This window comes from Peromyscus californicus, unplaced genomic scaffold (assembly GCF_007827085.1).
Source record: "Peromyscus californicus insignis strain IS unplaced genomic scaffold, ASM782708v3 Scaffold_16__1_contigs__length_79575227, whole genome shotgun sequence".
NCBI lineage: Eukaryota > Metazoa > Chordata > Mammalia > Rodentia > Cricetidae > Peromyscus > Peromyscus californicus.
This window is the reverse complement of record NW_026294458.1, coordinates 27,014,213-27,038,126: the sequence shown is the minus strand read 5'-3', so window position 1 is coordinate 27,038,126 and position 23,914 is coordinate 27,014,213. Positions and strand designations below refer to the sequence as shown.

Here is a 23,914-nt window from a genome sequence, read left to right as displayed (position 1 = left end):
AAAAATCAAAACAAGAAAAAAAGTGAATATTCACTTAGCATCCGAAAATGGTTTCTGTTCTGTGAATTCATTCAAATAAGCAGGTATTGCAGTATTTCATCGATAGCTTACCAAACCACAGAATAGAACAGGACTGAATAAAAAGGGCTTTCCTAGGGGAACTTTCTGGTCATTGTTCTATAAAAACATATGAACATATTGCTATAAACTCATCTTCACAGGAAGTTACCCAGTTTAATAAGCACAGACCTGCAAGTTAATATTAAAATTCACTTTGATTTCAGTGGCAACAAAGCTTATCCAACTAGGAGCTATTACATAAAACCCTTATTGTCATATTCGTCATCACCACTCTTAACAGAGATTACTGCCAGCACCAAGAAGCCAGCCCTCAGTTCACCTCAGGAAATATGCTGCACAGATGGCCAGCCCAATAACAATGCAGTAGTGAAGTGGCCCTGTTTATCTTATCAGAATGACACTCCCTTAATTTTTCAATTCTCTTTATTGATGCCCTCTTTCATGTATAGGTCTATTAGACTCCACTTCCTGTACTGTCCTCCCAGGACTTGGTGCTTGCCAACTACAGTAAGTTGTTTTGACAACTTGTCTAACTATACAATACTCTGTTTCTTTCCCTCTGCAGTCTTTCTGGCTTCAAATGAGTGCCTTCAAATATAGCAGACTATCCAACCAAGCTATACAACAGGGGGATAAGCATTCTATGCGTAAACATTGCCCTGCCCAGACCATAATCTTTCATGTGCCCATAGTTCTCGCTCTTTTCCTCTTCACCATCACAGATAAATCCCATTTCCTATCTTGTCTTCTCCTATCTTAATAAGGAATGACTGCCGTGACTACCCCCATCTAGCTACGCCATTCACTGCCAGCACCTCTGCTCTCCTCGTGTGCTTCAAGAAGAACTGATTAGCACTTTGCATAATTAACCTGATTAGCACTGTGCATAATCAAACTGATTAGCACTTTGCATAATTAAAAAGAAATAATAATAATAACAATAATAAGCACTAAGTAATATCAAAAGCTGTTAGTCCCTCAGCCCTTTGGTTACCTCCAAGATGAGTTCAATGCAGCACATCTTGCACTTCCACATTGAAATCTTTTCTGTAACTCAAAAGTGAGGAAAACATATTCAAATTCTTTCAGTCCACAGACCCATTACAGTTTTTATATACACTCTCAGTTACCAAAATGTTCAGTTTTTTCCCAGATATGTTTCCCTTTATTCAATCTTTGATATTTCATGTATACTAGAGTGGAAAAATGAGGATATAACACCAAATCAATGGAAAATACTTAGACTAAAATTAGAATTCAAGATGTATGCTGCTTCTGTTCCAATGAAAAACAACTAGACAACTTATCAGGGGGAATATGGTGCGGCCATTTACTTTGTGATCCCAGCAAAGTGATTCAGTGTTCATAACCTCACTCCCCTCAAATTGATAATGAAAATGATAACACTAATTATGATAGCTCAAGGATTGCCATAAAAACAAAATAATAGTTTAACAAATATGTTGTAAACTGGATGCTAGTAGGCATAAATGAGGCATCCTATTTGAGGTCCCTAGGTCTCTTACCCCTGAACATGATTTCACACCATGGACAGAGTCACAGATTGAGTAATAATAAAATTTTATATTTATAATGTCTTCAAATCAAAAAGTCATAAAGTATTTTTGCTTAATTTTCCTTATTTCTCAGTCAATGACTGAATATGATTATAAATATGACTTAGAGTTATAATTTTACTTTGGTAACTATTGTATCCATCACGGTTCTCATTTGTGTTTCCACAGAGGTTAAAATCAAGCTGTTCCTAGAAAGTCACAAGAGAATAGAAGAAAATCTAGTATATTTCTACTAATTGGGGAATTCAAGGTGGAGAATTTGCAAATCTGCTTTTCTCTACCCCATCATAGCCAACCATCTGTTCCTTTCTAGCTCTTAGTTCATCTCCCCTTTCCTCTAAGAAACCATCCCTGAGACTCTCCCTACAGTCAGAATTTCTGCCTCATTTTCCCATATTGTATTTGTAACTTTTCAATCCTCTGTGTAATAAATGATTATATGCATCTCCTTTTGTAGACTCTGAACCCCCAGAGCCACTGTTAAACCGGTTCTTGCCCCACAAATATCACATGAGAGACACATGTGATGAGCACTCCACACTTTTGTCATAGTTGACTTGAGGAAATTGAATAGTAAAACAGTGTTTCTATAAGTTTTTACTACATAAGTGCTACAGATGAGCATGGGACCTGGTTCATTACCTTATCTAGAGATTACAAAGGTATCTGACATACCCATACCATGTATCTGATCAAAAAAAATCAATCAGTCACATGTAGCAAGATGGAAACATCTAGTGATTGCTGGGCATTGCATTACACACTGAACAAGGCACTGACCATGACAAACTGAAGGCTCCTCTCAATGAGAAACTTAGTTGACAGAGCTAAGGAATTTTTTCAGAGTCTGGAATGGAGTCAGAACCCTGACTCCTCAAAGGTAAACTAAAAATAAGCATGATGACCAGTGGCAAGGAATCTGTCATGAGACCATGAGGCCTTTATCAACCCAAAGAAGAACAGTTTCTTCTTGGGAAAATCATTCATTTTACATTTCATTTAACTCAAGAAGGAAAAGGCTGCTGTGGAGATTATTCAAGTCCAAATGTTCCTAGTGAAGGTGCTTCCAGTAATTCTGGGAAGGAAGCCAATCCTCTAGTTTTATATGTAAATATTTTAAAAACAAGCACATATATATAAGCACAAAGGAAAGGTCAAGAAGACGTAAGTCTTTAAAAAAATCTATTTTAATAATTTTTTTCTATAACTGTCCGCAGAAGTTTGGGCTTTTTTGTAGTGTTACATTTTCTTTTACACAATACACCTGCTTTTTTTTCTAAACTAAATATTTCTTCCATCTAATGACTCTCTTTATTAGACAGCATCTAATTTGCATACATTTACATACAATTTAACTGCTAGCTTGTGAGAACAAAGAAATGGCTCTGTATTGTACTGAAGGACAATACTCAGTAAAGAAAGGTATAAAAACCAACCAGTTCTGTGACTGTGTAAGCTCTGTGTTTCAGTCACACCAACCTCTCTTTCTCTTTTAACATGCCACTTAAAAGGGGCAAAAATTATTTCATCAAACAATGAAAGAAACTACTCTGTTTAAGTGTCTGCACCCACCCCCCAGCTTGGTTACCACAATTCAGGTCCAAGTTCCCTGATTTTACTATAACTTCCTTTGTTAGATTTGATAACCCAACCCCTTTATTTTGCTTGACGTCCCATCTCTGCAACAACCAGGGATCCTTTGATAAATTTTTCATTCCAATACTAATCTGTGCTGCCATTCATCTTGCTCCTGAACAGATTGGGTCTTAGAATGTGGGATGCTGTTCTTTAGTGAACAATACATACTCTCACCTGTACCAGGTTAATAGATTTCCCTGAGACTTCAGGACTTTTTGTAATAAACCACTCTTCAAAATAAATGGTTTTCCAGGTCCACTGGGGAGTTGATGGGATGAAGACTTAAACGTAAAGAGGACGTCCATGTAAGACATGTTACAGGTAAAGAGCACTTGAACCAACTATTCCCCCACTCAGCTCAGGTGTCCCTTTGTGAGACTCCAAGCCTGCAGGGCTCTTGGGTAATGAAAAAGAGAAATAAACCTGAAAACCAGGGACCCCTGACTGTCCTAAGAAGTGAAACTACACACACACACACGCTGTGACATGGTGACTCACTGTGCCTCTTCTCTTAGTAACTCTCATCCTTGATGCATGCAGAGGGAGATTATAGAAAGCAATCTCAGAGAGTTTGTTCAGTGTTTTGTAAATATTAACTATTGAAAACACACAAAATAAGTAATAAAGCTGCGGTCACAACCAAGTGAAAATAAACATGAGGGGAATTTAAGTTTGGTAAATGCCATTTGAAAAATATGGAATAAAAATGCTTCAAAATTACAATAAATAATATAAATGTTAGGGAGGACACGAGGACAACTGAAAGCTATAAAACTCCATATGAACCAGCAACACAGGCACGATGGAAGTAACAGCATCAATGACTGGGGGCTGAAACAGCCTGAGACTTGTTTCCTCAGAAGTAGATTTAATATCATTGGCCTGTTTTTTGCATCTGATAATGCACATTTACAATTTTAATGACCAAAAGAGGTGTGAACTTGTCAGTGATAAGTGAGGAAATTCTACCACTCTGTAGGGCTGCAGAATGCCCACATGATTTGGAGCCTTCGACAGCCAAACAGATTGCACAAGCGCTACACGCGATCTTGAGGCATGTCTGCTTTTCCACCTGGTGGGAAGCCTGAGTTAGAGACAGTATCAGTGCTGTAGTGTTGGCAGAGACCAACTCTGCCAACACTTTACCTCATGAGCAACTATGAATATTGATTAAAATAGAGCACATAGAAGAAAGTATTAGGCACAGTCTTGCAAACAAAAACCAAAACAACACCTCTAAGCTTTGACTAGAATCCATACACTCCAGTAAATAATCAGGAAGTCACAGCCCTTCTAACAACCATGACTTAACTTCCAAAAACAGTTGTAAGTTCTAGAGAACTGATCTCAGACCCCCAAATCCCTTGGTCCATGAGAAATGAGCCCATCACCTCACAGTGCTGCAGCATCTGTCCTTTCAGGGACTTTCAGGATCTTTTATATGACATTTCTGATTCTCAGGCTCATTAAACCCTCTTGGTAATGGAGATTTCAGGCAGTACTTGCTTCGTGTCATAGAGAACTATATGCAGATACCAGCGTCAGGCCGCTCTTTTACACTCTTACATGTTAAATTCACCGTGTTTGTTTTAAAAGTACCTCTTATTACTAACTCAGCCAACATCACCTGTGCTAGAGGTGGTTAAGATCCACCTCCCCAATGCCTGTTACCACGGTGACAAAGTAGTGACCTAATTTACACACACCTGCTGGGTTAATTGGGCCAAAATGAAAGATGATATATATTCTCAAAATCCAAAACTGATTTTTCGCTCAAAATTAAATATTTGATTTTTTTAAATTAGCAGTTTCTAAAGCTAAGAACATACTCCAGGTGTGCATTTGCCAGTTATTATACCCTGAATGTTTCATGACACTTGAGCAGCAAAACATATTGAGTGATGAATACAAATCTTTTATGTATTTTCTGCATGCAATGATTAGTATCAGTAAGTGGTCTCAATCACTGAATCTGTGGGTATGCTTGAAGGGTCAGACTACTGACTCCACGCAAACAGGGACATTCCATCATGCTAAGTTAGCACTCAGTCAGGACTGCCTTTAAAACACAGCTCACTTTGGAGAAAGCTGTACTTCATGGCCTTTGGCAGCGTGTATCAAGGCTTGAACCAAAAATGTCCCCTTTGCTTTACCTCTTCTGGTCACTCTCTTCTCTCCTTCCTCAAACCACTGAGAGCTTTCTTTGGGCCCAACCAACAGTAATAGGAGCATACAGCTCCTTTTAAGAAAGGCTGGTCCAGACCAGCCATGGATATGTGCACACACATAAATTGCCTTGCTAAATGCATCAAAAGGCTAAAATGTTCACAGCCTTCCACTCATTTACCAGGGATTCCCATTAAAGAATCTTCACAAAGCTATTCTTCCATTTTCAATACAGAGAAATTGGAAGTAACTTGCATGTGCACAAGTAAGAGACTACCAAGATGGCACAGCATACATTTATGGAAAGTATACATATATCAGGGAAAATGACTTACTAATAAAAAGACATGTTCATATTATATTGCTAGCTAACAAAAATCACAACCTATAACTACATTGTGAGCATAGCCCATGGTTTTGAAAATATACACCAATATATTAATAACTTTCCTTTGATAGCAATTACATCAAAGATGACTTTATTACCTTTATTCTTACTTTTTAAATTTCTTAGTTTTACATTTACGTGTGTTATTATTAGAATGGGAAAATACATATGGTTTTATATATATATATATGTCTTATATATGATTTAATGATATTAAAAACAGAGCTAGAGAGTTGGCTCAGCAGTTAAGAACAGTGGCTGTTCTCCTAGAAGACCCAGGGTTGATTCCCAGTACCCACATGGCAGCACACAACTGTCCAAAACTCCAACTGTCCAAGTCTTGGGGGCTCCAATATCCTCTTCTGGTCTCTGTAGGCAATGGACATGCATGTGGTACACAGATATACACGAAGACAAAACACTCATACGCACAAAAACAATAACAAAAAATTGTAAGTTGTAAGTAGAAGAAAAATTAATGGTAGTCCTGATAGCCCCTGCCATATTTACCCTTCTCTTCATCAGATGTTACAAATACATGTTAAACCGAATAAGGTTCTTTGATTCCTAAATACTCTACTTACATAGCTGCTTTTTTATAAAACATTATAAAGATGCAAGCTATCAGAATCTTTAGCCAAAGCTCCTTTGAAAACTAAATAAAATTATATGAAAAAATTGCCTTTTAATAATGATGACTACATGGAGCCAACTTTTCAAGACACAAATAAATGTATCACCTGGTTATTGCATCCTGCTTAAATTACAACGTTCACATTTTTATTTCATTTGTTCCGTTATAGGGGCTTACTGATAAGTGCTTTTCTTAAGTAAGTAAAATTAACATTACCATATGAACTGTATTTGCTGTTGAAAGTGTCTCACTAGGGGTTTGATTTACTCTATGATGCTTTCACTGATTTAATCATAGCTTAGACAATCAAAATATAATAATTTATTCTTATAAATGAAAGAAATTTCTTGGGACTTCCTATGTCAAAGACAGTAGACATCAGTGATTGATTAAAAACAATATGTCAATTCTGAGATTCCAGTTCTCCATCTAACACTTTTTCTCTTGTCTCTGTGCTAACCTCTACATTTCTAAGAAGTTTATGGAACAAAAGGGGCTTCTTTCATTTTAAGTAAAAAACAAAACTGCTATTTTCATTCAAAAAAGGGTAAATTTATTTTTGAAAGTACATAGAATATAAATTTTAGATGAATCGAAGATATAAATATTAAAAAGATTGAATCACAAATGTGATAGAAGAAAATACGAGTAATTTCTCTATACAGAAGGTCTTCTAAGTCATAAAGTAAATGACGGGTAAGTACAACTACATACAAGTACTAAGGAGTAAAAGAAATTAATAACTAAAAATTTGAACACAAAGCTCCACTTTCTCTCTAAATACTTTAGAAAAATTTGAGATTGTAATTTAATTACATTTCTCCCTTCACTTTCCTCTCTCCAACACCCCTATATATACATACCCCATAGCCCCTTGCTGACCTCTCATTTCATTGTTATAACATGCATATATACATACATATATACATATATATTCCAAAATATAACTTGTTGATTCCTTATAATGTTACTTGTATGAATGTCTTCGGGTTTGATGACTTGGCACTGGACAACCAATTGGTGACCACCTCTCTAGGTCCCAGTTTTACTCAGTCACCTGGAAATGTAACTGTTACACAAAGAGGCTATACAAATTGGTATAAGGCTTTTAAAAAAAAATGAAAATATACAATAAAACTCAGTGAAAAGAACAAAGTATTTAACACTCAGAGCATAGAAAAAGAAATGCAAATATGCAATGAACTTTTAAAAATATCATGTAATCTAACAGATATAAAGCAATGATAAAATACAATTTTCATTCTTCCAATAAGGTAAATAAATAACTGCTAATACCCAGTACTGAGGAGGTTGTAGGAAAGTAGGAATATGCTGTTTATAGGCACAAAAACAATGATTTTTCTTTTATGATTTCTTTACAATTTTCTGTGTAGGTGTGTTTTTTTTCTCCCCTCTGGAGTGCTTGGTTTTTATTTATTTGTAACAGGATCTCACCATGTAACTCTGGATAGCTTGTAAAACAATATATATAGACCAACCTGGCCTGAACCCACAATCTGCCTGCCTCTGCCTCTCTAGGGGAGGCAGAAATTAAAGGAATGCACCACCACGACCAGTCTGAAATCAATACCTTTAAAGTAAACATTTAAGAAAGGAATTACAAAATAATTGAACCTTGATTCCATTTCTATTTTAAAGTTCAATAAGTACATTTTACTAGATTCAATACATTCTTGGATGAATAGGGTAAGTTGCTAAAGCCATTATTTTCTTTGCATATTTTTATGAATCACCCAACCTTTTGAAACATGTGAACACATTTAGAAAATAAGAGGAGTAAGTGAAGTTGTTAGTGCCATGGGAAAACTGAAAGATTACTATGTTAAAAGAGCAATGCGCCGGGCGGTGGTGGCGCACGCCTTTAATCCCAGCACTCGGGAGGCAGAGCCAGGCGGATCTCTGTGAGTTCGAGGCCAGCCTGGGCTACCAAGTGAGTTCCAGGAAAAGGCGCAAAGCTACACAGAGAAACCCTGTCTCAAAAAACCAAAAAAAAAAAAAAAAAAAAAAAAAAAAAAGAGCAATGCATTGCTGAACTTCTCTTATCACACTTATCCACAGCAAACCACTCAGCTTTCTGTGGCTGTTCCCTCTTCTTTAGAACTGAGTTAGATGACAACATCATCTGTAACTTACCTAACAACTCCCCACTTTATAATTTTTATGAGCCCACAGTCTGATACAGAATGTAGAAAAATACATTGGAAATTTAAATATCAATTTTGAGTATCTACGTCTACTAAAATGAACAAGTATCTATTTAGTGTTTTGTATGCAGAATGTAACCATGTTTTTGTAACAAAAGCAAATAATGTAGCTGCTGAAAAATGTGGCAAACTGAATAAATTAAATATTATTTTAAATGCTACTTCACTGCCTGCATGAGCAGTGCTTCTAGGTCTTAGTTTAGCTCTGCCAAGGTGGTGAAACTTGCCAAACAAGACTGATCTAAAGAGTGTTTATTGCACTCCTCATTGCCTGCCAGCCCACGGACACAACCCCAGTTTATTTCCTAACGTATCCTGATAAATGCTCTCATATACATAATCCGAGGAGAGAAATGTCAAAATTAGTCATGTATGTATTTTCACAGCATTTGTGTAAAAGCCACAGTCTATAACAGGATAGAACATGTTTCTTCAATTTATAAGAAACACCCTCTATCTTGTTTTTAAATTATGATACACAAGTCTTCAGCATAATAATGACCTTCATCCATGGTGATTAACATTCTGGATTTATGGACAGATATTTTATAAAGGCTCTAATGTCAGGTATGAGCTGGATGACAATTTTGGGGGCCAACTAAATTATGTAATGGAAATTATGTATTATAGTATTTCTGGAAAACCGAATACTCCACTCCTCCATTTCAGATTCCATTACTGAGACAGGAAAAGTCATTAGAATTTTCTCAATGGGGTTAAGGGCTTAACCAATAGATAATAATGCTGATATTAATCACAGGACAGTTTATTTTGCAAATTGGGGTATTTGCAGTCTCTTCAAGACTGCACTGAGTTTTAGTTTCTCTGGAAAAAAATAAATACTTCCTGACATCTAAAAATTTAACCATTTATGGAATTGGCTTTTAATCTGTATTCTGAATTCTCACAGCAGACTGAGTACTTCCTCCTGCATTGTCCCATAAGTATTACCCATTTCATGCTGGACCACTGAGCAATGAAAAACTAACAATGAGGTGAACACAATATTCACTACACATGTGAAACTCAGGTAACAATAACATGTCATCAGTTCATCATCAAATACCTTTATCTTCTTATACAGTAATAATTGATTTTTGAATAAGCCATTTGTAGAAATTTTTGTTTCAAGATGAAAATGTAGGTGAGAATAACTGATTCCTTATGTTCAATTACACTAGGAAAGTAACTATATGTTCCTAAAAAATTCTGTCTTAAATCATGGGCTATCATGACATTAATACTAACAACAAAAACACCCAAGAATATTGGCCTAATTTTCAGTCTCATATGCAGAAAAAGAAAACAAAGTATGACAATATTACTTTTAGGGTAATTGACCAGGCTGCAGAGATGGCTCAGGAGCTAAGAACTCTGGCTGCTCTTCCAGAGGACCTGGCTTTGATACCCAGAACTCACAAGGCAGCACCCAAGCATGTGTCACCCAGTTCCAGGGGACCTGACACTTTCTTCTGGTCTTCTCTGACAGCACCCATGGATATACATGTAGGCAAAACACTCATACACATAAAATAAAAGTTAATAAATCCTTTTTAAATGATGATTGATCTAACGTGAAAGAAAGTGGAGACTCAAGAATCCCTGAGTCCTCTGAAAATCTGTTAGCAGAGTGAATAATAGAATTGCTAGAAAGAGCTCAGAATGGATACAAATTAGAGCCTCCCTTCTGTGGCCAAACCCACTTCTGCTTTTACAACAGGAAGTTTGTCACATGTGACAGAGACATGGCTACCAGTATTCAGTCCTCTCACACATTCTTCTTATTGTCCTGGCTGTTATTAGGAGAAATGGATGATCTAATAACCTGTGCCATGCAAGTCAACACCAGGACTCCCTCTCCTGTCACAGCTACTCTTAGACACATACTTAATACATAGTCCTAGACAACCTGTAAATTTCTCGACATCAGATTTCTGTAGTTCTTCCCATGACTGGCTCCTTTACACTTCATGTGCAGAGTGTGAGTGCTATTTTCTCTGAAAGGCTAGTCCGGACTCCAGTCCCCATTTCTATCCATTCTTTATAGTATTTTTCCCATTGTATGTCATGAATACCACCCAGGTCTTTGTAAATATATCCTATTTACCCGTTTATTGTTTGTTTAGTAGTTTAAACACACCCACTCCAGTTATCATGTTAGCTGTGTAAAACACGGGATCTTTCTCTTATTACTCAGAATTCTCTCTCTGGTGTCCAGGGTCAAGTCTTATTATACCAGGAAGAAATCTGCAATCTAGCTGGGCATGGTGGGACAAGCCTGAAATTTCAGCTACTTGAGAGGCTGAGGCAGAAAAATAGCAAGTTCAAGACCAGCTTGAATAACTGTCTTAAAATAAAAAAACTAAAATGAGGCCAGAGATATAGCTCACTGGGAGGGTGCTTGCCCCAGGAGTAATAAAGCCCTAGATTTAGTCACCAGTCCCCAAAAAGAAACAAGAAAACGATAATTTAGCAAAATGGTATTTTTCCACTGGTTCTAGAATAAGATAAACTATAGTATAATTAATTAATTAATTAATGTGTTTTGGATAGGAATCATAGTTTTATATTTATAAATTCAATTTTTCATTTTATCTTTTTTCCTCTAGCAAGGAGATCTAATGCTTATCTCTAAAATTTTCTGTTCTATAAATATGTTTGCACAGAACAAAAGTTCACAAAGAAACCTATTTTGTTCAATAGTTAATACATGCAATATTCATATAATCATTTCACTAATTATCTATTTTAAAAATTTTGAATCCTGAAATTATTGACTTACAAAGTTCCAATTATGAGGTAGGAAGGGTTAACAAATGCTTCCAGTTGTTTCCAATTATTTTTGGAATGACTGACTCTACACTCCACTGTCTCTGCTCACCTTCACACTAACAGTATTCTGATCCTCATTTACAGAGAACAAAACTGACTCCTTTTATTAGGATCAATTGGGAGAAGTAGAAAGAATACAGGTTTTTGCACTGGGCTGAGAACTGTTTACAGTCACTCACTAGCTACACAACATTAGAAAGTGACCCCTTGCCAGGTATGGTGGTGCAAGCCTTTAATCCCAGCACTTGAGAGGCAGAGGCAGGGGGATCTCTGTGAGTATGAAGCCAGCCTGGTCTACAAAGTGAGTTCCAGGACAGCCAGTGCTACACAGAGAAACCCTGTCTTGAAAAATGAAAGAAAAAAGAAAGAAGAAAAAGAAAGTGATCTCTCTGGGCTAAACATTGCAATTCTGTCGTGCACGTGGAAGCCTGTGCTGATCTCTTGAGAAATGTGTATTTTGTAGATATAGTCTTAAAATAAAGTCATTGCAAACGTTAAGTACAGTCATCAGATTGTCCTGTAGTTTCAAGAGACAATGGCACTAAGTCCCAGGTGCATAAGTCCCTGTCAGAGGGGAGAAAAATATGGCATTAATAAGTGAATACATAGGATCATGGAAAAATCATTCTTGTTTTAGGGTGGAACCTAAATCCAGTACCTGGCATCTTTATAAGAAAAGAAGAAAGGATACAGAGACACACAGAGGGGAAGGCCACATATAGCTGCGTGAAGTTTAAAGTGGCAGTATCAAAAGCTAAGGAAAGAACAGGGCCACCAGAACTCTGAAAAGGCAAACAAATTCCCTCTTGAGCCAGCAGAAGGAATGTGGCCTTGCTGCATCTTCCCATGGACTCTGGTCTCAAGGGCTATACGAGAATATGCTCCTAAGGTTTGAAGCCACACGTTTTGTGACAATGTATCACATCAGCCTCAGGTATATAGTACACAGGAACCACAGTCTACAAGCCTAAGAAAGAGGAGAGGCAAAAGTATCTTACATACAGATGGTGATTGTAAGGTCCCCAGTAGACAGAAGTCCACAGAACAGTAAACAGAGACCTTACTGAAAGTGTTATTGGTGGTTGCTCCCAGTAGCAAGCCAACAGCATACACTACCTGCACTTGGTGAGAGACAATACACCCTTTCAAGATAGCCAGAATCCAGCCCTGTACTATTACTAATCATTTTAAAATATAAAACTATTAATTTGTATTTTCTAATTCCAAGTTATATGGAGAGGTGAATAGTTAATGAATATTTTATGATAGCATATAATCAATATCAGGGTTATGATTGAAATTATTTAATTGGACATAATTCAAGTCTGCCACCTAATGAAAAATTATTTATGTTGCTGAAGACTGGATTTAGAGAGTAAATATACCAATTTTTTGATCGACGAAATTTGAATATGATTTCAAATGACAAATTTACAGAGGAAAAAATCAATTTTCTTTTGGCCTAGGGTATCTACTATCCTGACACTGGCAATGACTCTAATAAGTATACATTGCTTTCCTTGTGGCATCAGCCTAGTATGATTAAAGGCTATGCTTGAAATGTCTCCTGATGCACAAATTTAACTATTTCCCAAGTAACACTGAACTCAGCTATTCTGCTTGTTTTATAACTTTAAGGCACAGTAAAAACACTTCTAGTCTATTTTCAGTTACCTATTTATTGTGTGTGTACATCTTTGTGTATAAATATATGTATATATATATGCACACACATATATACATACATACATACACATCATCAATAGCATTATATAGATACAATCACTTAAAGCTCAAAATTCAGGAGATCCAAATTTTCCAATGTTGTAACTTTAAAAGTCAGGACCTATATTACCAACCTGGTTTTATGTTTTTAAAAACATGAAAATGGTAAAAAAAAAAAAAAGAATAAAACATATCTATTTGTATATTTTTGTTTTGTTTTTTGAGACAGAGTCTCTTTGTGTAATAGCTCTGGCTGTCCTGGAACTTGTTTTGTAGACCAGGCTGGCCTCATACTCACAGTGATCCACCTGCCTCTGCCTCCTGAGTGCTAGGAGTAAAGGTGTGCACCACTACTCATACATTTTATTGGAAAATTAGAACTGATAATGTCTCTCAGATTCTCAAAGTAATACATGAAGACACTCAGGTTAATCTCTTCAAGGAAATATTGAAGGAAGTTATCTAGAAAGATGCAAACATTGTTAGTATTTTTTTAATACTAATAGGTATTCAGGGACTAGTAGAAAATGAAAATGTTTCTGTGGCTTATAAATTTTAGCTAAATTTCTGATCAAATCTCAACATAGTCTAAAGATGTGGAAAAGCTGTACTTACAAATCAAGAAGACTATTTACATTTGATTTCTTTCTGAAACCAAGATCTTTCAACACTTTGTAAGCTCAGTTAACATGTGGATATAAGCTATGGGATATTCAAACATAGTAAACAGAAAAGAAATGCAGTTGGGATAACAGCTAAAATAACTTGCATTGAATAAGCAACTAGAATTATAAGGGTGATGGCGAGGGGGAGCATCCATCTCAGAGGCTTTGGTATATTGCCAACTCTATTCTCCAGATGAGGAACTCAATCTAAGGGCACATGAAGAACTTTCCAGTATCACAGCAGACAATTCAAACCCAGATAATCTATTCCTAATCTCTGGACTGTTCCTACTGTAAGGAGTTATTTTCTTCTCCCCTGAAACCACAGATTTGCAGTAAAATTAACCATTACAGTTAGAACAAAAATTACCCTCACGTAATAGTGTCAGTGTTTTAATGTTTTTAAAATTACCTGTTTATTTAAAAAATATTGTTTTATATAAACTTACAGAGAACAAAGTCCTCTTTGAATACTCCTGACAGTGAGAAGGTACTCTCAGACTGGTGAATCATAGATGGGAGAAAAAAGAATACAAATCCATAAAAAACATCTTATGAGAGGCCAAAGAGAAAGGAGTCAGTGATAATCCCTGTGAAAATATATGATGACTAACATACCATGGCACAGTTGGTAGTCCAGTAGAGAGTTAAACATTCATGTTTTACCAAGGTCTTTTCATCATCATTGACTCTGCTAATAAATTCACATACATACTCATTTGTACACATTACTCCCTGGTTTCACAACGTTTCCTCTCATTTTCAGAAAATTAATTCGTATGTTTTATTTTTATTCAAGACTCATGTCAACTCTAGCTTCTCCCTAGCAAGCTCACAGAGATCTCTGTTACCATCAAACGGCTTTAGGAGTTAATAATGTCATGCTTTCCCAGCAACTGTACACAGGTTTCATATTACACACAGCTTCCATCAATTGGCAATGGTTGTCTACAGTGCTATCTTTAGGAGCCTTCTGGCTTGGTGGCAAAGAGAACCCAAATGGACTAGCAATGAATTCCATGGACGGAAGAGGAGAGAAAAGGGTACAACAGTTCTAAGGAACTCATTTGACATTGATTCTGCCTTCTTTTGTCATTTAAAAGGCTAAGCTATTTGTCCTCAAGTATATATATTTCCTTTGGTCAAGACCACAGGAACTTTTCTCCCTAGCATCTATGTGTTACAAAGTGGTAATCTCCTAATAATAATGAAATAGCACTTTCCTACTGCAGTCATTATTCTATTTCATAGTTTCTCTAAAACTATTATCAACATTAAATCTCCTTTAGAGAAATTTTAAAACGTAAACTATAAATTTTAAGAAAATGTGCATTAACATCTCAATTCAAATAAACACCAGCGAGATTAGAGTTGAACTCTATTAACTATATTCTAGCAAAATAACTAAATGCAACAAAGAAAAATATGGTTCTACAAATATATTGAAAATAGATATACAACTTTTTAAAATAGCAAATCTATATATTTTAAAAGAATGCTCACCCACTGACATCCTAGAATTTCAATCTCTGCTTTAGTGTACTGTATCATTCTGTACAGAGTAAGTCCTGAAGCAATCCATGTCAATTAGTTTAGTTCTTACATTATAGAAAGAGTCCCATTTTATCTCCCCCCCTACCCGCTAAGGAAGTGTATTTATCATATTCCTCAACAGCTCACAGTTTGTTATACATTAACTGCTCATTCTCTGTGCCAATAAGACTATGCTGGAACAGTAAATGAATTTAGTTCGTTCATTGAAATGATTCTGCAAACCACAGGCTACCCAGTTGTCTAATGATAAGAGAGCCCCAAAGCCACCTGATCACCATTATTCTGCCTGATTTTTTTGGACTCGTGGTCAATACTGTCAGGATCTGCATACTGAGAAGAATGAGAAGGAAAACTCTACCTCAGACCTAATCATGCAAAAGGGGTTTATTAATTCAGGCACCGGTGATGATGTGGTGAGGCTGGAAGGGATGGGATGTGAGATCTGCAGTGCTGTAGCTGCTGCTCCAAGACCAATGCTGGTTTTGGCACTTCTCTCACTCTAGTGAGTTGCAAAAAAACAAGCAGGTGCTAGCAATCTGAGAGACCACATGCCAGCTACAGCTGCTTCAAACTGATTCAATTACATCTGCCTGAATAGTCCCAGGACATCAAACCAGTTGAAGAGATCCATAGGTTGCAAAGAGACATACTATCCTGAGACATGTATCCTGAGGTACAACAGTCCCTGAGGTAGGAGCTTACAAATCTTCAAGTTTCCACAGAAATGGCTTTCCCATCATTGTCAGGCAGAGGAGAAAAGATGGGCTCTGTTTGATTTCTATTCACTTGAAAACTGAAAACTGGTTGGTGAGAGCATTAAAGCCCCTTGGAACTTTTACGTGTTAAACTGGACAGTAGCTGAAGTCTTAAGGGTACCTTGAAGCAGCATCATTTCGTGAGAACATTTCCCAAGCCATTGGGCACAGCACATTTACAGAACATGCTCTTGGGATCCGGACTTCGCTCCAAACCTTGTTTGTACAAAAAGGGGCCAAGCAGCTGGGAAATTCTGGAGTGGAGTGTGTCCTCATTAGTTCCCATCTGCCACCAGAACTCAGCTCATGGCAAGTTTGGCTAAGTCCTGGTGTACTCAGGTCCAAATGTGGGTCAGTTTTAATTACACTATACAGAATTCAGCATGCAGTTTTTAAATCCTTATTATACAGAACAGAGGAATGGGCAGCTCTCCAGCTAATCAATTTTTTAAAAGTACATATATAAGATTTTAAACCAGGCTAGACAGACAGTGGGTGGAAAAAAATCTTATAAATGAGTACAATGGTTACTTAAGAAAATTATTAGTGAAAGTGGGTCATGAGCTAGTTCTGTTTTGCAATTTCAAAGTGAAAAACAAAATGTTTTCAATAGTAAGATGGGAAAGTTACATAAGGTACATGATCTCCTTGTGCTTAGAGTGAATGAGTAACAATAGGCTGTAGACCGGGTACAGCACACACCTACAAGGGCAGAGACTTTCACAGAGGCACCAACTCCTTGCAATGTGCATCGCTCAGAGTGATACTACATAAAAGAGAAAAACCAGAAGCTATCTGGTAAAAGTGAAAAAATAGGGATGATGCAGAAGGATGAGACAAATGAAAACGGGAGGGAATGAGTGAGTGAGGGGATTAGAGTGAGCCTGAGAGATGGGAGAGGAGGGAGGGGGAGAAAACCCCACGAGATAGGAAGAAATGTATAGGGTAACAGAGTTAAGGTATGTACTGGTTCACAGTGACACTCAAAATCACACAAATGGGCGACAGAATATGTTCATGAAGCATGTGCTTAGAATCCATCCTATTCAAATGTTTCACCAAATATTGGAAAGTTAAGGGACTAAGCTTTTAAAGATAACCATCAACAAACTTCAGGAGTGAAGAGACAGGCAGTCAATGATTGGTCATTGATACAATAACACAGTGCCCCAATTTGACATAGTCCTCATAAGAGATCAATATCAGCTCAGGACCCCCAAGAGCAATTTATCAACACAAAGGAGATTTATTTGCCCCAAGGGAGAGAGGGCAGGGATAAGGGACAAAGACAGGAAATAGAGGATAAGGAAGAAGGGAAGGGAATAAGGGAGAGAGGAAGGGATATTTGTCCCAGGGCGACAAAGAACTGACTCAGGATAGAGGAGACAGACTTGGCAAATAGGAAAATGGTAGTTTATAAAGGTGCAAGGGGAAACTTCGTTAGGATTAAGTGTTTAATTTTAACTGGGCATGTTAATTAGGTAAGCGGGGAGGGGGGTGCTTTTGATTGCTGGACTTCAATACTTTGACAGCTGGACCTGCAGTCAGCCTCAGGAGGAAGAAGTGGCCAAATAAGAGAATAGATCTTGGTGATCAGCTTAAGGTATGTAATCAAATGGTTTTTAGCATGGAATGGAGGAGAAGGGCAAGGCCTGCCAGAGCCATGCTAACCACACTTGAGCTGGCTAGAGTCCCTTCAGTCCTAGTTACAAAACAAAACACCACCATAAAGGCTCTAAGAATGTGAGGCACTTTTTGACACATTTATGAAAATATCTTTAAAAAATAGCATCTAAAGAGGTTCAGATCTAGTAATTACTAGCTGTGTGCTGTGAACAAATTGCTGGTATTCTACTCTGATATTCACTTTATCACTTATAAAATGGAAAAACATAACATTTACCTAACCATGTCACTGTAAGCAATATCAGTAATACATGCCTGTGTATGCACACATACATACTAAATCCTGTAGCGGGAAATTAACACTGACCTACATTTTAGCCTAAGTATACCAAGTCACTCAAATATTAATACAACAATTCCAAGTTAATTGTGTCAATAAAAACGAAAAAATCATGTTGGGAGCTGAAGAGATGGCTCAACAGTTAAAAGGGATTGCAGCATTTCTAGGGGACCAAAGTTTAGTTCCCTGAAACCATGTTGAGTGGATCATAAATACCTGTAACTCTAGCTCCAGGTTATCTGACATTCTCTTCTTTTATCTGCAGGTATCCACATGTATGTGGTAGACACACACACACACACACACACACACACACACACACACACACACACGCACGCACGCGCGCACACACACACGCATGAATATTTATATAAAATGAATCTGACATTGAGTTGTACCTTCTAATACTAAAATATGTGAAATTATTTAGATATAAGAAGGTCTTCACAGGGATAATATAATTTGTGCTCTATAGAAAGAAAAATTGGACACCAGGCAGTCATAAACAGAGGGAAGACACTATGAAGAGATATAGAAAAAGACGTCCATCCTTAAGTCAAAAAGAAGGTCAGAGAATATTATTTCCTCCCTCCCAGCACAGAGAAGTGATCAAAGCTGTTCACAAAACTTGATTTCCTACTCCAAAACTGTGAGGAAACAAATATTCACCTATGACACTAAGTTTATGCTTCTTTGGAATAAACCTCTATTAATGACCCATGTTAACTTTGATCCATCATGGTCAGAACTGCCTGGGACACAAGATACAAAAGGTCTATATTCTGTAGTGAGGAATGAAGTGTAGAACAAAATGAAATTTCAGTGCCAGTTAGTCTAAATTCAAGCATCCTATATTCAAACATGAGAAAGAAATGTAGTGTCCATGATCCTAAAATCATCATTGGCTCCTAGGATGCATCTTATCTAAGGTACTCACAGACTTCTCAAATCATTTTAACTCACATAAGTAGTAGATGCATTCTTGATGAAACTGACTCTTCTAATAATTCTTCATACAAAGGACCCACTGTCATCCACATGCATAAGAATAGACTATAATGATTTCATCCATTTGAATGTAATCTCACAAAACTTTATGAGAACAGAATTACTGTAATTATCCACCAATTCCACTTTTGGACTTAAATTTAAAGTAAGTTGAAAGTGGGTTCTCAAGGTGTTATGTGTATACATGGGTTCACCACAGAATTATAGAAAACTAATATGTATAAGCAATCAAAGTATCCACTGACAAAATGAATAACCAGGCAATATGTGGTGTATGCACAGAACAGAACAGCATTCACTTATTAAAAGACGGAAAACTCAACACGTACCACAATATGGATGAACCTTGAAGACATTATTCACCGAAATAAAACAAACACAAAAAGACAAATATTTTGTGACATTACCATTTGTCACAATCATTGAGACAAAAAGTAAAATGGTTTTCAAGAACTGAAGGAAGGAAAAAATGGGAAGTTCTTTTTAGCGTTTTTAACACTTCAAATTTCTAAGATGAAAGAGTTTTATGGATGGTTTGTTGTGGTGGCTGAATAAGCATTATCCATATACTTAAAACCATTAAACTCTACACCTAAAAAGAGCAAGGGAAGTAAATTTTATGTTATATTTATTCTAGAATCATAAAAAGTGATAAAAATTCAAAGGAATATTAATATCTTTCGATTCAGTAAACTGACCTGCGATTTTTATAAAATCTCCCTTAAATCAAAGAAATGGAGCTATCTTTAGCTATTACCTCTGAGACAATCTACTAGACCGGGATGCCAGGTCCCCGCTCCTTAGATGCTCTTCCTTCAATATCTAAAGCTGTCATGATGGGGGCAGCAGTAGTGTTAGAAGTAGTCACACAGGTAAGAAGGGATTTTATGAGCATGTGCTATGTGCTAACCATTGCACTAATATTTTACATGCTACCTAACTTTCAGTGCATTAATACAACCTAAAATTTATATTTTTCCAATTTTACAAATGAGGAAACAAACTGGGTCCCATTAATAAGTGGTGAAACCTAAAAAACAAAAAAAGTTCCTAGTGATATACCTATGTTCTCCTCTTTGTCATTATGATCTTTGAAGAAGAGGACTTTGATCTGTTTGTTACTAACTCAAGCAAGGAGCAGGTACTCCATTGCTATGTAGAATAAGAGAAGTAAATAAGGAGGGGAAGAAGTAGGAAGGATAGAATTACATTTAGGCATGCTATCTTCTCAAAAAGTACAGATTTTCTTCCTTTAATTGTTTAACAGTGAAATCACAGGGAAGCTGAGTCTCTGCCCTGGAATCCTATGGTTTGACATTTTGACACAATCATTACTGTGCTGAGATCTGTCTTCATTGTGGCTAACGATCTCTCTAGCTTATGCTTATTTTTGGCTGGTCTCTTAATTTCTCCTTTTGAGAATAAAGGAGGGATCGACTTAATACTAAGGGTAGTGAGGAAAAAACAGATCCATGATACTGGCCTTTACCCAATAATAAAAAAAGTGTGAAAATAAACCTGTCCCCTTAGAAAAAAAAATGTCGAAGTCTCAAAGTGCCCATGAATATCATCAACCAGTGGCATCAAAACTTGAGAAGCCCAAACAAGACATTAATTCAGTATTTATTACTAGCTTGAGACCTGAACATTCTAATGTGCTTACCTCAAGCTACACAATGTAATCTTAGAAGGGCCCACAGCAAGTCTTAGCTGCTCTGTTTTGACTTTACCTTTGTTATGTATTTGCATTGGGGTTTAATGTTGAAGAAAACCATAATTATAAATATGTAGATAGTAAATACAGGGTCCATTATTTCTGCTTAGTAAGACAACTACACACTTTTAATATGTTCTGATCTTCCACCCCGAAGAAAGTCAACATGCATTTTATTTCTGTGAAGTTGGTGAGCTAGCATTAGGCAAGAAGGGAGCACCACGAGTGTGGAAGACCAAGGCCTGGATCATCTAACAGAGGGTTTGCTTCTCCCTCTGCTCCAAAGAGTTTCCAAGGTGACACGGAAGTTAAGCATGGATGCCTCAGCATTTGTGCATATAACAGAGAGAATAAAAATACTTTCCTCATATTCAGTAAAAATTAGTATAAAGCAAATACTGGTATTTTAATTCTTGATCTGTAACAATGAGAATGGATTGATTTTATATCATCAGTTATTTTTAGAAACAAGATTTATCTGTATTTTTTGTTTCTACCTAACCAGCAATGTGAAAAGTTAAGTAAGCCCATCAATATTCATCCAAAATATATTAGTGGGCCATGTTTCTCTGTGGCGCAGTCCCTCTCTTTCTAATACACTGCTAGGAATGTTTCATTCTCTACGCATTCTTTCAACAGGCACTGACCAAGTACTATATACAAGGCACTGTGTTAAGGAGACACAGACACGTTCCATCTCCTTTGTGTGTATTCTCCTACTTCCTATGAGCTTAGCTCAGGCCATATTATAATGACTTATTATTTATAAACCAGATTCCATGTATGCTAATAGAAGGAAAAATACAGCAGCTCCAAGACTTAAAATTTGTGTTACTAAATTCTCAAGGAAAATCCCTAGCATTTCTAATATGTTGAGAATAATACAAGCTATATGAATTAGTTTCAGTATCAGGAATCTGGGACAAGTGAATAAATTAATTAAATACCTTCATATAAAATTATAGCTGTATTTGTATTTCACTTATAGGTATAGAACTATAACTAAGATAAATTCAATAACAGTTCAAATCTCTTAAAGATATACTAATTTGTCAGAACATAAATAAAACCATTAACAAAAGAAAATTAATACCACTACCAATAACTCTGGAAAAACACCAAAGAGCAAGATTTGATTAAATGATAACGTAGCAGCCTTAAAACTTCATGTGTGTGTTAGCCGCTCTTCTGGAACTTAATACTTAATTTTCACTTTTCCCCCACCACTTCAACCCCAACTGCAGGAGAGACTCACACACAAGTAAAATCTTCTCACAATATACACTTGTGTTTTCTGAATGTGTCCCATGTGTCCACTAATAGCCAAATGCTTTCAAATCTGTTCAGCTAAATGGATCAATAACTACATCCAGCCCCACACAGTGGGGCTGCCAACATGGTAAAATCAAGCCAAACACAAAATATCTCTCCTAGGACAAAAATTATCAACCCAGTTTTCTCGAGAGATACACTCTCTGAGGTACACAGCACATACAGTATCTAAGGCAGTCAGGAAATACTAAAAATATTTGAGACAGAAAACAAAGAATTAAACAAAAGTATTTGGACATGATAATCAGTGAGTTTTATAATGGATCAATATAAAAGTCCAAGGTCTACATCTCTTATCTCTCCAACTCAAGAGTACACAAAACACAAATAGACAAGAGCACAGGCAAACTGCTAACAAGCTTCTCTGTGCTTCCCGCTCATATGACACAGCTGTGAGCACCAATTGAGCAGGTGCAACCAAGCTTTCGAGAATTCCTGCTTGTTGCCCAGGAACCACAACACAGCATGGCTGAAATTTTAAACAGGTGCAAATATTCCCACCCCTCCCCGTTTATCTGGTGCTTGAGACAGTGCAGAAGAAAGTGGGTCTGCAGCCACTCCTTACCTAAAGCAAAAACCTCTACAAAAAATAAATTAAAAACAATAAAGCTTGAAAATAAAACCAAGATGTCAAAGACTGGCTCTTCAATGATGGGACCTCACACTGTCAGTCCTTTTAACAGTACAGTTCTAAAAAGTAGTCTGTAATCTTCACCAGATGAATGCTTTGTAATTAAAATTATTCTGCCTCATCAAATCTTAGAAATGTGTACCTGCTTCTTACTGTGAACTGCAATGCAACATGTGCACAAAGTACAGTTCTCTGGAACTGCCAATATCTATAAGACAAGTGATGAAAAAATTTAACATTTGCATATTATGACTTCTATAAAGAATTTTAATACAGAAAATGTGGTAACTCGAAAGTTAATACATACATTTACATACCCATAGGTAGTTCATATACAAACCTGTGCAGTTGTGAGGCACAAACAGACTTGCAATATATCAGGTACTCTGAAATGTAAAACAAAGAAGTCATCTAAGTAAAAATTAATTTACTGAACCAAAACTAGAATTTATACCGATACAACTTCTACAGAAAAGTAGGAAAGACTGCAATGCACAAAGAAGGTAGAGTAGGTTATATGCATACCTTCCCACGGGTATTTCATTCAGATCACCTGACACTCATACACGTGAATGTATGCACAGAGCACCTCCTTCATGCCATTGAGGGACTGAGACTCACCATGGCCCCTACAATGCAAATGTTCTCACTAGAGGATGAGGAAAACACTTAAAAATGATTTTTTTTCTTGGTGTTCTTCCAGGACTAATGCCTTGCTAATACAAACATGACTGCTGCTCTCTGAAACGAAACTCCTCCAGTTCATCTGCACTCACACTGCTAGAACACTGGCGAGGAAGCAAAGTGCTTCCATGGAGCCATCCACAGGGGAAAAAAACAGAAATAAAGAAAACTTTGAATGCTCCTTTACTTTGTTACAACAGAGCAATTCCAGTCTGAGTCTATCAGGACTGCTCCCAGCACATGGCATCCTACAAAATGCCTCAGCCCGACACACTGCCCTAAGTACCAGTGAAGCGGGTACTAACAGAACCCTCAACGTCTAGCTTAAAACTGCAACTG

The 23,914-nt window shown here is 36.8% G+C and overlaps 1 protein-coding gene across 11 annotated transcripts in view; it reads right to left on the bottom strand.

Annotated features, from left to right (window-relative positions):
- The window catches only part of Zbtb20 (zinc finger and BTB domain containing 20), a 786,974-nt gene that overhangs the window by 557,452 nt on the left and 205,608 nt on the right, over positions 1–23,914 (bottom strand). For 9 of the 11 annotated variants that reach the window (XM_052740705.1, XM_052740707.1, XM_052740708.1 and 6 more), the window contains one exon: positions 23,232–23,277. The exons of 1 other annotated variant lie outside the window; for it this stretch is intronic. The gene's annotated coding sequence lies outside the window, so the exon portion shown is untranslated. Of the gene's footprint in view, positions 1–1,075; positions 1,097–23,231; positions 23,278–23,914 lie in introns of those variants that run through there. One more of the 11 variants, XM_052740709.1, reaches the window with a different exon arrangement.